The sequence below is a fragment of the Anas platyrhynchos genome, chromosome 14 (assembly GCF_047663525.1).
Source record: "Anas platyrhynchos isolate ZD024472 breed Pekin duck chromosome 14, IASCAAS_PekinDuck_T2T, whole genome shotgun sequence".
Classification (NCBI taxonomy): domain Eukaryota; kingdom Metazoa; phylum Chordata; class Aves; order Anseriformes; family Anatidae; genus Anas; species Anas platyrhynchos.
Window position 1 is genome coordinate 4,358,439 of NC_092600.1, and position 16,442 is coordinate 4,374,880.

General features: G+C 44.5%; 1 long non-coding RNA gene across 2 annotated transcripts; it reads right to left on the reverse strand.

Moving 5' to 3' along the window:
• Positions 1 to 572: 572 nt before the first annotated feature.
• On the reverse strand, positions 573 to 15,519 carry LOC106016814 (uncharacterized). 2 transcript variants are annotated; one of them, XR_011803402.1, is made up of 4 exons: positions 15,240 to 15,519; positions 5,038 to 5,511; positions 4,823 to 4,944; positions 573 to 3,153 (listed from the first exon to the last, which is right to left on the reverse strand). It is a non-coding gene; the product is annotated as an uncharacterized lncRNA (long non-coding RNA). The 2 variants fall into 2 exon arrangements; XR_011803401.1 differs by having other exon boundaries at positions 5,038 to 5,493; positions 15,240 to 15,517.
• Positions 15,520 to 16,442: the final 923 nt, after the last annotated feature.

A 16,442-nucleotide genomic window follows, 5' to 3' on the forward strand; every position in this document is an offset into this window, starting at 1 on the left:
CCAAGTAAAATGACAAGGAAGTGAAAGGAGGCAGAACACGGCCACCTAAAGTGCGATTTGAAGCAAGTGTCAGTGGATATTAGCGCCTTCGTATAAGCTGTAAAATTGGTTCTTAACAATCCACTTTAGCCATCGACCAGCTAAGGAAATGCCAGCAAATGGAAGGAAACAACAACAACAAAAAAGCGTTAAGATGATGGAAAGATAGAGAAAGAAGAACAGAGTGAACCCTTTTAACCCCAAGCAGGTGGACCTGGAAACTTGCAGTTAGACACGGTGGAAGAGAAAGGCAGGAGGAAAGGAAGAAAATTAGTATTTAATCTGAGGCACGATTTCATTAGCTGTGTCTTAGTCTGAAGTGTAGCATTGGGCTAGAATTGGACGTTTTTGTCTTTACAACAAACAGCTCTTGTATTTTAGCATACGATGAACCTCAGAGCATCTCATGAGCCTGGCTGCCTGCGCATCTGGGTCTGCACAAGCTGGGTTTGGGCAGCACGTCCTGAGGGCACATGTCAGGGCTCAGGGAGCACCAAGCAGTATTCAGATGATTGGGAATATGATGCATTGGCCATTTTAATTAACTTTCCCACTGAGGGCTGACTGTTTATATTCTGTGCAATAAAACATGCGCAGCGTTCTTAATTTTTAAGACCTTGCAGACAATGAGACAAAATTAGAGCAAGCTAACGTGGCCATCCCTGGGGACCAGAGCTGTGTGTTGTCATTCCCCAGTGAGACCAGGACCAGCAGAGATGCAGAGGGAGCACAGACCATGGCCATGGCACCAGAAGTCTCTGATAAATGCAACGTCTGAGGCCTAAGCAAACTTCTAACATTTCCATTCACATGTGTTAACTGACTTTTTACTGAATCTTATCTTCGTGAAGGCACTTAAGCAATCAGAGCTAAAGCTCCCCATTAACAATACTGCCTCTTTTTCTACTTGTCCTTCTCAGGAGGGTGTAATCAAGGGAAATTTAATTGTTCATGAAAGACAGCATCTGCATCACATATCCAACATACATCCGCCTGGAAAGCTACCCAGTGCGGCCATTCAGTTTGCTGCATGTTACCTTTACACTTGTCATTAACAAAGTTGATTTCATTATTAGGGACCTGAAAGCTGTGGCAGGGGGCGATGAGCACATCCAGAGCATCTGTGCGCCTCCTTATAGGAGATGCACTCCATCAAAAGCAGATGCAGATGAATAAACTGGTAGGCAAGGTGTGTTGACTTTTTATTTTACTTAACAGTAATGAAATGTAACAAGTGCACCAGAGGGATGCATTTTCATAAGCAGACAAGCAGATGGGTGAAGAAATTTGACTTGCTATAAAAAGCTCAGAACTGCAGATCTGCCTGAAAGGCTCTGCGGAAAGAGTCGGCTGCTCCACGAAGAGCACTCCCCTTGCCAAGATCACACCTTGCACACTGCAGACAGCTCTGGGGCCCTGCACATCCCACAGGGGATGAACCTCAAAGCCAGCTGCCAGCCGGGAGCCCCACGCTGCCTGGCCCCAACACGTGAAGTCCCCCATGTCCCCTTTGGCAGTGGGCAGAGGTTTCCACTTGAAGCACTCACCCCATTGATTCCACTGCCCACTGGGGTCTTAAAATAAATTGAAGCATCAGAGATTCCCTAAATCAAATACTCTGAAGCCATGCACATGCTGGAGGAGAGGTCACTACCAACCATCGCTGGCACTTCATCAGGCAGGGTAACCAGGCCACAAACCCAACCCAGCTCCTTCCTCATGTCCACTACACTGCAGAAATGCAGTTGTATCCTTTCCACACCTTAAACCGAATAAGTATTTGGTTTTAAGGAATGCAGAAGGACTTAGCTGTAAGTTTGTCCTGGGCTACATCTTGAAGCAGCAGTGAGGTCTAAAACTGCTGTGACCCTCTTTCAGCTTTGCTGCTAGAATCTTAACAGTAAAAACACTTCAGACCCTTTGTAGATGTGATCATTTAATCCAGCAAAAATGCCAACAACATCCAACAGTCGTGCTCAACTCTCAGTAGCTACCATGGTCAGCTTGCCTGGGTGTTTTCAACAAGCCAACCTGTTGCTTCGCTGGGTTTTAGGCTTTTTTCTTCAGGATTTCATAAGCAAACCACTTTTCTTGGTTATTTGTGTTCATTTGCAAGAGGCATAAGTCATCAAAAGCAGCTACAGATGAATACACCGCTGCACATTGTGGGTTTCCTTTTTAATACTGACAAAACCTAACAAGCCAACTTGAGAGATGTATGTTTATAACCAGTCAACCAGATGGGTGCAAAAATCTGATTTGCTATAAAAAGCTTATAGCTGCTGAAAATCTTAAGGATTTGCTGGAAGGACTCAGCTGCAACAAATCATGCCAGGGTACTAAAAAGACTGATCCAGCTTTGTCCAACTGTTGTCTCAGCATTTGCTTTCCTTGAGCTGTGCCAGGGCTGAACCTAGCACACCTCCCAGGACAAATAAGTGCCTAACGAGCAGATTCTCAATCAGCACAGCGCTTTGATGGACTCCAGGCAGAGCTCACCCCTCTGCAAGCTGCCGTCCTCTCTCTGCTGCCCCTGTCCCTGCCTCCTCTCCCACCTTTCTGAGCCCTCCAGAGAAGATGTTTCTGCAAGAGGACCCCAGTGGCTTGCAGGAACTGGTTTACTTCCCAATTATTGCCAGGGTGTTGTGCAAGCACAATTCAGAGCAATCTTCTTCAGGCTGTAACATTGCCCCTCCATCACGCATAAGCGGAGCACGGAGCACGCAGCATAAAAACCTTTTAGGTTTTGATTCACACATGGAAGCTATCACCAGCCTTCTGTGTCTGAAAGGAGATTTGCAGAGAGACAAAAGCTGTTGTGCAAAACCTGCCCTGGGCTGTTCATCCAGTTGAACTGGGAGCTCCACCAGGCCCCTCAGGGCTCTGGGAAGTGCCTCGCTTTTCCTCCATGGAGTTTTTCCTTCTGCTTTGGGGGTACACAAACCATATCCTGGCAGAAAGCAATTGTTTTTCACTTTATAATTTATGTTTTTCTTGAGAGGCAGTTTTCATATTCTGGGCTCTTTCGTGCTGTCTGGGAGCCTGGCTCAGAAAAGGGTCAAGGCTCCCCAGCTGCCCAGGCCTGCAGGGCAGACGCTTTGACAAGAACGAAGCCTGTGCAAGACAGACAAAAACAAGACCTACCCACTCAGAAACAACAAAAATAATAAGCTGTGCAGATTCACACTGGAATTTGACACTCTAATCTGACAGAGTTCCCTAAAAGCACCCCAGGAGCAGCCTCACCTGCCCTCACCCAGGCTGCCCAGTTCCCCCCTGACCTCTCAGCCCCATCCCTGGCTCAGTGCCCCCGGGGTGCACTCAGCTCCCACTGCCCATCACTGCACCCAACCTGCCTGCTTTCCTCAGGCCACAGAGAGGGAGCATCACCAAAAAAACGTTCTGCTGCTTTAAAACCCAGCCATGATAACTGGAATCCACAAATTGTTGTTATTTCTTTTTTTTTTTTTTTCCTCCCAGACCTCTGGGACTGCTCTGAGCATAATTAGGTTTTGGGTTTACAAAAAACACCAGCATCTGTTGCCTGCTCTGTGCACGCTGCCAGTCTGAAGGGACTGCTCCAGGCTCGCTCCAGCTTTTGTTCTCGCAAAAAGAGAAAACTTTGCTGAGCCTGGAGCAGGGCTGCTGGCCAAGGGAAGCTCCGGTTGTATTTGGGACTGGCAGCAGAAGCAGAGGAAAGGAAAGGTATGGAGTGGAGTGCCTCAGCCTCTAGCTGAATTTAATTTGATGAGTCTCAGTTAAATTTATGGGGAAAATTCCCAGCAGTTAACTGCCAACAATCACATTATAAAATAAATCTGGCATAAAATAATCACCAGCATATGCCTATCTCTCATTTAAAGGGAGTTCCAAGAATTAGAGCTTGACCAAGCCTCCCGCTGTTTAGTAAGGAAAGTCCTCATTAGACAAAGATGTTTTCCTTGCCATCCACCAGCAGAGGAAACAAAACAGCAATGCTGCCCAAGCAGAGCCACCCCCAGCACTCTTACACACTGGCAAGGGGCGAACAGAGAGGTTGCTGCTAGTTCTCCTCCTCTGCACCAGGTAGAGTTTCATGGTCAAAAAGCCTGGGAAAATGTCTACCATGGAGGAAAAAAATAAACAAAAAATAATTTTTAGAAAAAAAAAAAAAAAAAAAACATGTACTACAGACCTCCTGCACTCCTGCAGCCTACAATTAGCTCTGCTCTGGGCAAGCTTCATGGTGACCCCTCTGCTGCTCTCAGCTCTGGCTGGTTGCTGTTCCAGGAGCAGCAGCATGGTACAGAACAACATAACGTGGAGCCTCAGGCTGGGAGGCATTAAAGAAGGACCACATCTCTTTGATTGTTAATTAAGAGCTCAGAACTGCACATCCTATAATGACTGCAGGTGATGGTCACTGCGTACAAGGTTGTCCTGCAGGCAGCATTCTTTGTAGAAATGTGCCAGGCCAGAAAATCCCACCCAAACACACCTGAACATCAAGTTACATTTGGGTTTGGATCCTAAGAATTGCAGCCAAATCACTACTGTGCTGGGGACTAATTTCCCTTTCTAGGCAAGCTCCAAGCAATTCTGGTTTCAAACCTGAACTTCTGCTCAGTTTGGGCTCTGCACTCTCTCCCTCAGCATCCAGCCTCCTCTTTCCTCTTTTTATTTTTTTGTACATGACAGTGCTGTAAACATACTGTCCAAGCTTTATGGCACACTCTGCTTCTTTCTCTGAAGCCCAGAAGCACTTCTAGGAATTCCTCCCACTGCTCTGAAAGCACCAGCTCACCTCTGCAAGGCTGGGGGAAATCCGTTCGCAGACCTTCTGCACGGGGGGACCAACCCGGCACGTCACGAGCTTGTAAGTAGCACTGATTCTAACCCAGGGGACCATGTTCAGCCAGCTCAAACCTGCATACATTTTTAGGAATACATTATGTATGAGGGTAGAGCTGTGCAAGTAGAGTTGAAGTTTAAAAAAAAAAAAAAAAAAAGCCAATTTACCTTTTGCTTCCTGCCATACTCAGTCCTAAGACTGAAATTTGATGAAGTAAATTCCAAGAGGTGTATTCCATGGTATAGGGATTGGCAGGTGACAGTTTACTTTCCATGCTGTCAGACAAGTGGTGCATTTTGAAGGCCGTTCCCCACCAGCTGCTCACCCAGAAGGGTCGGGCACAGCTTCACGCAGGGTCAGGAACGGGAGCGCTTGCCCTCTCTGTCTCTGCTGGAGCCACCGGTAAAAAAAAAACTACACTAACACCAAAGCAAGTTGTTTTGCCACAAGACACAAGGCTGTGCAATTGCTGTCCAAAATTCAGGGCAGTACTTCTGCAAAAATAAAGCAAAAACTCGCCCCAAACTCCATCTGAAACAGTTTTTGTATCGCCGTGAATGCAAATGCGCGAAGCCGCTGGAGGCGTTCTGTCATATGCCAGGCTCTGGAGTCCTGCGGGTTTTCTGTCAAAGACGCCAAAGCTTTGATGCCAAAAGAACCGAGTTTGCAATTATATCGTTTGCCTTTTTATTCCCTATTTTTTTCTTATTTCCTTATTGCCTTTTCTAGGAAATGCTTAAAATAAATTGATGATGGATGGATAAGGAAGGAGCCTTAAACCAAGAAGGGTAAAAAGCCATTACATGGATGTGTTCAAATGTAGGGAAAATTATATAATGATATGTTACATCTACACTATTAAGAAGTTAAAATGGACTATAAAAGGAAGGTAGAATTGAAGGCAAAATAATAGGACTATTTCCAGCACATTTCAAACAAAAAGCTGGTAACAGGAGTTGTCAAACATTTCTGAAATCAAAAGACAAAAACTACCTCCTCAGGCACTTAAAAAATAAATAAAAATAAGAAACACTTCTGTTGGCAGAAAGGAGGGAAACAGACACCAGAAATGAATGTTTTCTTCTCTCAGGTAAGTGCTATTGCCCAGGATACCAAACCCAGAAGAGACCATGGGGAATTTATTCCTGCAGACTAACAAAAGCCACCCACAGCTGCAATCACCCCTCAAATTCTACAGGGAAAAAAAAAATAATAAAAAAGCAGAATAGCCAACACCACCCTAACCACATTGTGCTGGGAGAGCTACATCTGAGGCAGAGTCCTGAGTTTCCATACCACAGCACAGTCCAGCACTGCCTCTTCAAGGAGAGGAGCCAGGAGCACTGGGGAGTAGCTGAGGGTGAGCAGAAATAAGTGATTTAAATTGGATACCCTCGTCCGTTCATGGGCCATCGGGGCTGCTATGAGGAAGGGGTGACGTCCTGGTTATTTTGAAGTGCTAATCTGAAAGTGTTGTCAGAGACCATCCAGATAAAGTTAATTGAGGAGCCAGGGTAGAGCCATTGCAGAGAGTGGCTGTGTTTTGAAAAAGCCTTTCTTTGTCTCTGTGTCAGTCTCATCTTGTTTAACTTTCCTGTATCAGCCATGCTGAAAAAATACATCAAGTCAAGCAATGTCTTTTGGGTTTCTTTTTTTTTCCCCCCCCCCCCTCCTTTTCTTGAGGGACTGAATATTGTCCCAGACAGAAATTGCAGGCCAGGCTTGGAAGCCCTCTAGCTCAAATACCGATTGACTTCAGTGGGGTTTCCATGTGTGAAGTACATGCAAGATCAAGCACATCGGTCATTGTTATAATACCACTTACAAAAGCACTTCATGCTTCAGAAATAAATTGATAGCTGCAAGAGGAACAAAAGAGTGTGCACATTATGGTACAGCTGAATGGAGGCTCAGCATTGCTTTACATTATGTGGGCCATACAAGTTTGCTGGTTAGATGATTAGAAGGGTTATTAAGGCAATTCACTATCTTATGCCCCTGTTCTGCCTTATACATGCAGTAAAGACCTTAAAGCCTACTATTTCTTCTAAAACAATGAGAAAACAAGACACAAATTCGGCAAGCCCTACAAAAGCTGAAACATTACGCAGCAGTTGAAGAAAATAAGCTGTTGGCAGCTATAAGTTGTAAAGCAAGGCAAAAGAGAACCTATGGTTAACACTTCGTATATCTCCAAATGACTTGCCATAATCTTGTGACACCAGGAGCTACGTCCACTAGCATGACATTTTGATAACCTGTGCTTTTAAAACCAAATCAACAAAAATAGAAAAAGCAGAGATAAGTCATAGCAGGAACCAAGAAGGAGTTGGATTGTGTTTTGTTTTGTTTTTTTTTGTTGTTGTTTTTTTTTTTAAAAAAAAAGCCGTTTGTATAGGTGTGTGGCCACACTGGGATACTCTTCATCTTCCTGGAGAATAGCACAAATATAGGGTACAAAAAAGGATTTCAGATTTTAAAAAAAAAAAAAAAAAAAAAAAAAGATTATTCACAACTCTGGAAGTCTCAGGAAAGACCAAGAAGTACTAAAGTATTCTGCAATTACTTCTTGTAATAACTACAAAAGGATCTAAATTAACATAAATCTCAGGCCAGCTTGTGATTATGGACAGAGAAGTATGGGGCACCACAAATATCCAGCTACGTTTTCACTTTAAACAATTTTTGAGGACACACAAGAGATAAAAGGAAGCCCTGAAAAAGGACTGAGAAGAAATTATGTATGTGTGTTTGTCCGCGAAGCACAGAGCATCTAAATGAGGACTCGCATAAAACAAACTGCAATAGAGACCTTAGGCAGCACGTTAGGAGAGCATCAGACAAGGGTAAATATTTGTTGTGAGCTTACAGCAAACAACCGATGGCCTTTACGAGACCTAGCAGAGAACCGAAACCCACTTAGATCTCATATGCACAAACAGAAAAGCATTCGCAAGCAAAATTTTGTTCACACCACTAGTCCCACCGTCAGCAGCCGTGCTGGCTCATCTGATGAGTGGCAATTTCATTTTATGCATCAGAAATAAGCTCCTCGATAATATAATTTTGAGGAAGACACTTGTGTGACAAATACCCGTTTCATACTAGTCTGCTATTAATTTTGGAATGTTGTTTTTATTTTAAACCCACTCTCGTCTCCCGAGGTCCTTCTGCAGCCTTGCCTTCCTTCAGTGCCTAACTGATGCCATCGTGTGGTGGAAAAGGCTCTAACGCTGGCAGCAGGTAGCCAAAATAATCCCTAAAACACTCCAGCCCAGTGCCCCTGGGGCAGACCTCCTTCTCCCTCACAGCCTCTAAGGACTGGGTTTCCACTGAATGATTCTTGCCCGACTTTTGGCTTTTTCCAGGGAAAACCAGCACATTTCATACACTGCTCTGGGATGCTTCCTGGGCAGGTTTCACTTGCCCCTAGATGCTCCACTCGCATTTTCTCCAGCCTTCTTCTCAGAGCACTGACCTTACCCACTCGAAATAAGTCCAGTCCTCCCTCCTGTCCCAAAATACACAAGTACTTCCCTCTCCCCAAGCCAAATGAACGGGTCTCCCCCACACACACACACCCTGCCTGTCCCCCTTGCTGGGGCGACCACACTTGGCCTCCTGTGGATGGCTGCAAAAAGTGGGCTAACCAACAAGGAGTTGCATGCAGAGATCCAGCTCCCTTGCTCAGACCTTTTTCTATTGCACATATTGCTCCATCAGCCATTGGTTGCGTGCAGGTAGAAATCTTTCATTTCCAAGTTGTGCTTCTTAACGAAGCTCCCAGATACAGGCTGAGAATAGGGGGGGCAGGCAGATACTTGCAGTGCTTCACTTGGTGCCTTGGTGAAGAGTCACCAGAAAAACCTTCCTGGTTTCCTAAAACCCACACATGGACAATGACTGGGACTCCACCACAACCACCTGCAGCACAGACAGCAAAGGTTTTGTCTCCACCTGCCTTGGTGAGCCCCTGCCTCCCCCAGGGCCCCCAGAAGGTTTTGTTGTTTCAGCCTCCAGAAAGGCCAGGCTTTTTCTGAGCAACAGATACAGCAACCGATCTACCTGTCTGGTGACAGGTAAGAGATTGCCCCCCCACACCCCTTATATTTTCTTCTCCCCTAACTTAATTTGCTGCTGCTTTATTAAGTATTGGATTTTGGTTTATATAAAGGTAAACAATGTTATCACACAAATCTTAATCTTATAATTGCAGCCTCACTTGAATTGCTTGATGATTAGCTTCTAGGCATAACACTCATCTCATTCAGTTATACCTTCATTATCATCAGATTCATTAATTTCATCCTCTGCGTGCTAAAACACTGCATGGTTAAAGGCAACATTTAGCAATATTCAGAATATCAGCAAGGTTTCCCAGTCCCTGCTGAAGAGTTTGTAGAAGCAATATTGCACCAAGAGGATCAAGGAGTTATTTTTTCCTTTAAATCCTTGATGCATTGAGGTGATTGTATGTGTGTCTATATATATATATTTAACTTAACTATTACTTAATTATTCAAACTGTACCAAACCATAGCTGCAGCGTATCCTGAGCATGGTAAATGGCCTTGGGGTGGGCTCTGAGGGGCTGTGGGTGAGGCTGGGAGCTGCCTCCTCCTGCCCCACATGAGAGGAGCACAGCTGGAGAGGCCAGGATCCGTGCCTGCTTGCAGGGATGAGCATTTTGTCAGGTACATCACTACCTGTCAGCAGCAGGATTTGCTCATCCTCCTGTCATCCATGGCTTTGCAGGCAGATTGGCTTTTTATTTTTATTCTGTAGCTGTTCCTGGCAGCACCTTACACCACCAGGTCATGCACAGTTCCTTCGTATTCCTGGACTTGTTAGAGTGGGTCCAGAGGAGGCCACAAGGATGATCAAAGGCTGGGCACCTCTTCTAGAAAGAAAGGCTGAGAGAGCTGGGAATGTTCAGCCTGGAGAAGAAAAGGCTCTGGGGAGACCTCATTGTGGCATTTCAGTTCTTAGAGCAGGCTTATAGGAAAAAATGGAGAGAAACTTTTTACATGGACGGATAGAGATAGGACAAGGGGAATGGTTTTAAACTAAAAGAAGGGAGATGTAGATTAGATGTAAGGAAGGAATTCTTTACTATGAAGGTGGCAAGGTGCTGAGCAGGCTGCCCAGAGCAGCTGTGGGTGCCCCAACCCTGGAAGTGCCCAAGGCCAGGCTGGATGGGGTTTGAGCAACCTGGGCTGGTGGGAGATGTCCCTATCCATGACAGGGGATTGGAGCCAGGTGGGCTTTAAGTCCCTGCCAACCCCAACCTTTCCCTGATTCCAGCACCATTAAGGCTGTTTTAAATAAACACGGCTGGAAGGAGGCTGAGATCACAGCAGGGAGGAGGCTCAATCACAGCAGCTCGGTGAGGGATGGAAAGCAGCCACTGAGGTTACGAGCTCGGGAGAAACTGTCTCTAAGCGACAAAGGTGATGAATACAGAGGCAGCAAAGCCATCAAACCAAGCCTGGTATAGCCTCTCCAAGCCACCCAGGGTACGCTTATCAAATTACTGTTCATTATAGCTACAGAAGAGTAAAATAGGGGTGTCATGACATTTATCTTTAAAACACGTGTTTTAGTACCTGCTTGAAGAGTGATGTTTTGACAAGATTCCCCCGCCCTCCCATAGGGAAATGAAACCCTTACAGGCACAAAATGTGCCCTTCAGGAATTGCAACAGACAGGTATGTGAAAATGAGTACTCTAAAGCTACTCCTGTATCAGCTTATAAAGGCTTTTGTACAGCACCACCAGAACAAAGAGGTCCTAGATGAACATAACATTACCAAACCAGTTCACATCACTACAGGACATGTCTGTACTCCTGGGCCACTGAGGAGAACAAATACACAACACAGAGAAATAGCTGGCTGTGTTCCAGCTAGAGGCACAGTGACCAGTGCATGTGAGGCATAAACTTTAGGTTATAAACACAGTATTTTAGCTTCATACTGAACCAACATTATTTTTGTAGAGATTGATACAACAACACTAGTTGTAGGCGAGAAGTGGTGCAGCTGACCTGCAAATAAACCACAGAAACATTCCCCTGGCACACTGAATTTAATAGGTAAAAAGGAAGGAATTAAGTAAATACACATGCAAATATGTGGGCCAATTTAATAGGGGCCTTTGGGCTCAAGTGCTAACATTTGTACAGCTTACATTCTGCACATCTTTTGTGTACTCTTAGGCTACAGACAGCTTCATTCAACAGCACAAATATGACCCACATTAGAAGAGCAGTGAGACATTTTTCTGGCTTATCTTCCAGGGCTGGAGCCCAGACACAGGATGGGAAAAGGAACCCAAAATAAGTTTAATCAAAGAGAGGTTTACAATTTCTATTTTACATTTAAAATACCTGTTTCAGTGGAAACACATTATTCAAATTATATTTCTCTAAGGAACTGCAGAAGATGGATTCCCTAAACACAACAAGAGCTCAGCAGCTCAGTTCCTCTCTATCCCTTTAGAAAGCCAACCAAAAACACCAGCAAGGTTGCAAATGAGTATTTCTTGGTGTCTTCTGGAGGTTTCTCACTGCTGGCTGGGGACAATATTAAACTGAGCTGGGGAGGAGGGAGCTGCAGGAACATGTGTGAGAGACCCCAGCTCCACAGCACACACCACCCTATACCAGGGAGGACTCCTCCAGCAGAGTTCACTCCTCCATGCCTCCTCTAAAATAAAATAAATCACTTATTTACGAATACATAGTCACAGAGCTTGTGAAGCCTCCTGCTATCTCTGCACTGCCTTTATCTGGGCTCTGGACCAGCTCTTAATAACACTTGCAAGTAGCTGATGGTGGACTGGCACTGCTACAGCAGGGATGTGAACGCAAGTTTGGCTACAGGCTTCATGCATACAGAATCATGCCCAACAAATTAAATTAAGTTATATTGAAGCCAGGGACCACTAAAATGTCAGTTAATTAAAGCTGGATTTACCAAAGGCTATGGGACATATTGCCAGCTGTTAATCTGTCAAAATATGAAACTGAAAGGCACTGAGCAGTTTGGGAGATGTTTTAGGGTGATCAGACAACAAATCATGTCACACACACACACTGACTTGCCTATGTAAAGTTGCTTACTTTCCAGAGAAGAGATCTTCAAAATGTTAGTTGGCCTTGAAGAGGCCACAAGACCAGGCTCCACTAATAATCCCACTCAAACCTGGAGATCTGAGGAACCAATGGTCTTAAAACTAAAACTGATAAGGAAAAGAAATAACGAAAGGGCTCAGTTTCTTCTAAAATTACATAATGGTGAAATTTATCAAGCATCAGGTTCTGATTTCACATGTTGCTTTTATATTTACTTGGGATCAAATCTAGATACTCTCTCATTAAAAGCAACAGGCCAAGTGAAGAAGCAAGGTGGTTTCTCTGGAAGAGTAAAACTAGAGGAACGTGGTCCTGACCTATTTAAATTACAATTATAAAATGAGTTACCTGCAAGAAAGATACAAATTTCAGAACCAAAGACTTTCTCCTTAGCAGCCACGCTAAGAAATGACGGTGTGTGCATGTGTCACCTCATGTATCTTTTCAAGAAAACTAATTAAAAACATGGCATGGTGTCAAGTTTTTGTGTAAGTCTAAATCTCATCTCCATAAACTAATAGAAGGTTTTCTGGTTCAGCAACAAGGCAGCAACAGCACAGGCAATCAGTCCCTTCCCAGACGATGCCTGCTTCTGTGTTATGACAGAAAAGTGAAATGCTAATAACCTCTTGAGCCTGATTTCTCGAGTTTGTATTTCAAAATTACCAACAAAAAAAAAAAAGTATTAAAAAAGTAGGTAGACCACAGCAAATAGGGGGCTCTAAGTTCAACCAAGAGTAATTATTTGCCCTGCAGCCACCTGCACCCGTTCAACAAAAACATTCTCTGACCTCCAGAAATTTCTAAGTGTTATTTACCAAGCTGAGCAGCATCTAGGTAATGTCACTGAGACTTTAATTAGGTTTCTATCAGATCCGAATCCCAGACTCCAGCATCTAGAGAACATCTATTTCAGACTTCCTATTATGGGATCTTCAAATCACAGTGTCCTTCGGTTCAAATTTTGAAGTCACCTTCCCAAGCACCACATGTCCTATTGCTAACTTGACTTTCAGTGGGGTGCTGAGGGGATAAACTTCAGTTTCCTCTGGAATAAAAGAGGACCTCAAGAAGACCTTGTAGCTGAAACCCCACACTCTGTCAGCCAAGGGACCCTGTTTGAATGAATCGCACAACAGCTTTCACCTGCCTTGCTGGGAGGGAAGGGGAGACGTGGCATGAGTGGAATGGTTATGGATGTGGCCAACCCCAGAGCAGTCAATAATGTGATTTTTTGCACATCAGACATTACACATCCTCTGGACCCCATCATTTAGCAAGTCCACAACAGCCATGGGTATAATATGTGCAGGGAGGTCACCCCAGGTGGGGCTCAGCAGAGAACATACATTTGGGCCTCACTGCACCAGTATTGTGATCTCTGAAGTTTTGGGGATACCAGTAAATAGGGATTCAAACTGTGAAATGGGGTAACACAACACATGCCCTGGAAGTGTTCACAGGTAGCCTCTATCAGCTTAATTGAGGCTGCAGCCCCTACAACCTGCAGGCTCAATTTGGAGTCTCCCCCACCTGCTCCCACCAGCTGTACCTCAGCTCCCTGCCCCACACTTCACACTACAAAAACAAGTAACAAGATATGTGGCTTAAAAATTCTTGCTTCTTGTCTGCAAGGTGTTTTTTATCGTGTCATCAAATGAGGGGCTCAGATACATAGAAGCTGGAAAACTAGGAAAGATTTCTACCACAGTACATTTGATCCCAATCTATATGCAAAATATAGTTCAGCCGCACTGCACAAGAAGAAAATCATAACCATATGTTTCCAAACACCGAGGAACACAATTTTCAGGAAGATTCAGTGCTGCTAATGTCTCTCTCTCACCAGGCCCACGTTCATTCATTTGGCTGTGCTGACCCCCAGAGCCCAGCACCCTGCATGGCACATCCTCATGCTGGGACCCAGGCGGGCACTGACGAGCTTCCCTCCTGCCACTAATTCCGAGAGGTTCTGCCGAAGCGATTGCTCCTGCAGGCTGGGAATGATTGCACCCTGACAGCCTGATGGAAAACATACATTTACTCCATGTTGACTCAAATTGCTGCATACATGAGGAGCTGCAGAATTAACTAGATAAGGGAAACAAATTCATAAGTGTAACAAAAAAAAAAAAAAAAAAAAAAAAAAAAAAAAAAAAAAAAAAAGCACGTACACAAACTCATGGGGAAGCTGCCTGATTGTGTCTAATATCTCCAGCCACACACCTGGCCAAACTCAAATTATCTCTAGATAAACACCAGCTGTGGCAGAAGGGATCACAGTTTCTGCTTCTTGAAAGGCAGGAGGAAGCTGATGCTAGTTTGTATTTTACACTTTTAGGACTTTTATTCCTCTTTCTCTGAAATATTTGTTTGCTACATTAATAACTGTCAAACATACTAATCAATCATTCTTAAACAGAAAGCAGAGATGGATGGTTTGGTCAATTATTCTTATGTTATTGCTGCATAAGGGAAATCATTGTTTAGAATGCATTTGCAGCATTAAAACCCCTGCAATGGGGACCCAAACCACTGGAGCATGAGAGGACCCTGGAAGCCCAGTGATTGCTTTGTCTCCCTTCTCAAACAGTTTTCTTCCCAAAGCATCATCCAAACAAGCAGAGTAGTGCAGAACACAAATACCTCATGCACAGTGCAACATATTACATGGAAATAAAGAATTGACTTTAAAAAAAAAAGTATGACTTCTGTCACATCCTTTCTAGCAATGGACCACCTTGACTCCCTTTTGCTGCCGAACCCCCACAAAACTCATTCTAGGATGCTGGAACAGGCTGTGGAGACGCAGTTATTACCACACTTAACATTTCCATTTCTGTCTTTTCTGATGGGTGTCACGTTATCACACAATGCTTCCTACACATCCTCCTGTGAGGACAGGACCTTTGCTCTTGGCTGTGCTTCCCGACCTCCTCCTTTTTCTCCATCCCCTTTATGCTGACACTTGCCTCCCCAGCCACTACTGTGGTGATAATAAATAGCAATGAACCAGAGGAGCAGTGTTGTCTGATCTAACACCCAGGACCACGCACTGGAGAAACCACAGGACTTTACCACCACCACCTCGCACAAACACCGTCACCACCGTTCACAAAATGCCTGGCGCTGCGTCCACTTGCTAAGCAGGGAGAGGCTCACATCCATCCCTACCCAAGCAACAAGCCTGACATACATAGCCCTGTGCTGAGAGTTTCAGCCTCTTGCACTTACCTTTTCTCCTGAAGCTTTGTGCTTGCCCAACATGTCCTCTCCTCCAGCCACAGGGTACGACGTGCCCTGGAACCAGCTCCTCCACCACCAACACCAACTTCCTCAGACGCCACTCACCTTTGAAGAAGTTTCTTGGAACCACCGAAGAGCACAAGGCATTTTTTACAAAGAGAAGGCAAAAGGAAATCCAGAAAAATGATTAAACTTCCTCTGTGAAGAGCAGACAGAGTGGGGGGAAAAAAAAAGTTTCTGAGTGAAGCCATCAACACCTACAGGTGGAAACAATTGATCACAATTAAGACTTAAGTCATGAGCAGGTGTTCTGGTTTTAAGTAATTCACTTCCACCTGGTTTGCTTTTTTTTTTTTTTTTTTTAAGGTAGCTCCCTAACAATTACATTACCAGTGCTCCTTAATGACAAATGATGCATTTCACAGTGGCGATGTGATTGTTTGCACTAGAAGCTTGTGCCAGTCTCTACGATAATAAAAGTTGGTCCTAAATAAGAACATAAAAAATAATAACAACAATTTTTGTTAGATAAACCAAATATTCAAAATCTCTTATCCTTTCAAATAATAAATATATAAATACAGAGTTTCATATTCCAAGTACAGCTATTAAGAACAACATACATAACTAGTCAGTAGGCTGATTTTTGAGACACCTTCTTCAGGGCATGCAGTCCCCAACCCCCTCCACATTCTGGGTTCTCACAAGCCCCAAGCATTTTAAATCTCCTTTTGCTTTTGCTCTGTCCACTGGGTTGGTCCATCTGGACCACAGTGCACAACCGCAGCTATAGGCTGTAGAAAGGACCTATAGGACGGGGCCTGCAGCCCTCGTTCTTTGCAAAGCCTGGCCCAAAGGAGGACTTGAAGAACCACAAAGGAGAAGTGAGGGAAACACAGGCCACTGATCTGTGGTAGCCTGCTTCCCAATGGGTGTTTTAGCAGCAGGTACTCAGCCTGTGGTACGCAGGGACAAGAAGGACTCGAAATCAAAACCCATTAAGTAATTTCCTGGTTCCAGGCTGGGAGTAGAGGGAAACCCTAAAATCCTACAAACTCATTTAGTGTGCGAGCCCTCAGCCATTTAAACCCTCAAACCTAGCCTGAACCTGGAAAGTCAATTTAGACAACATCTAACACTCCTGGAATGATTTTATCATGTTCACCTTGCGAGGTTACCGAAAATTAAGTG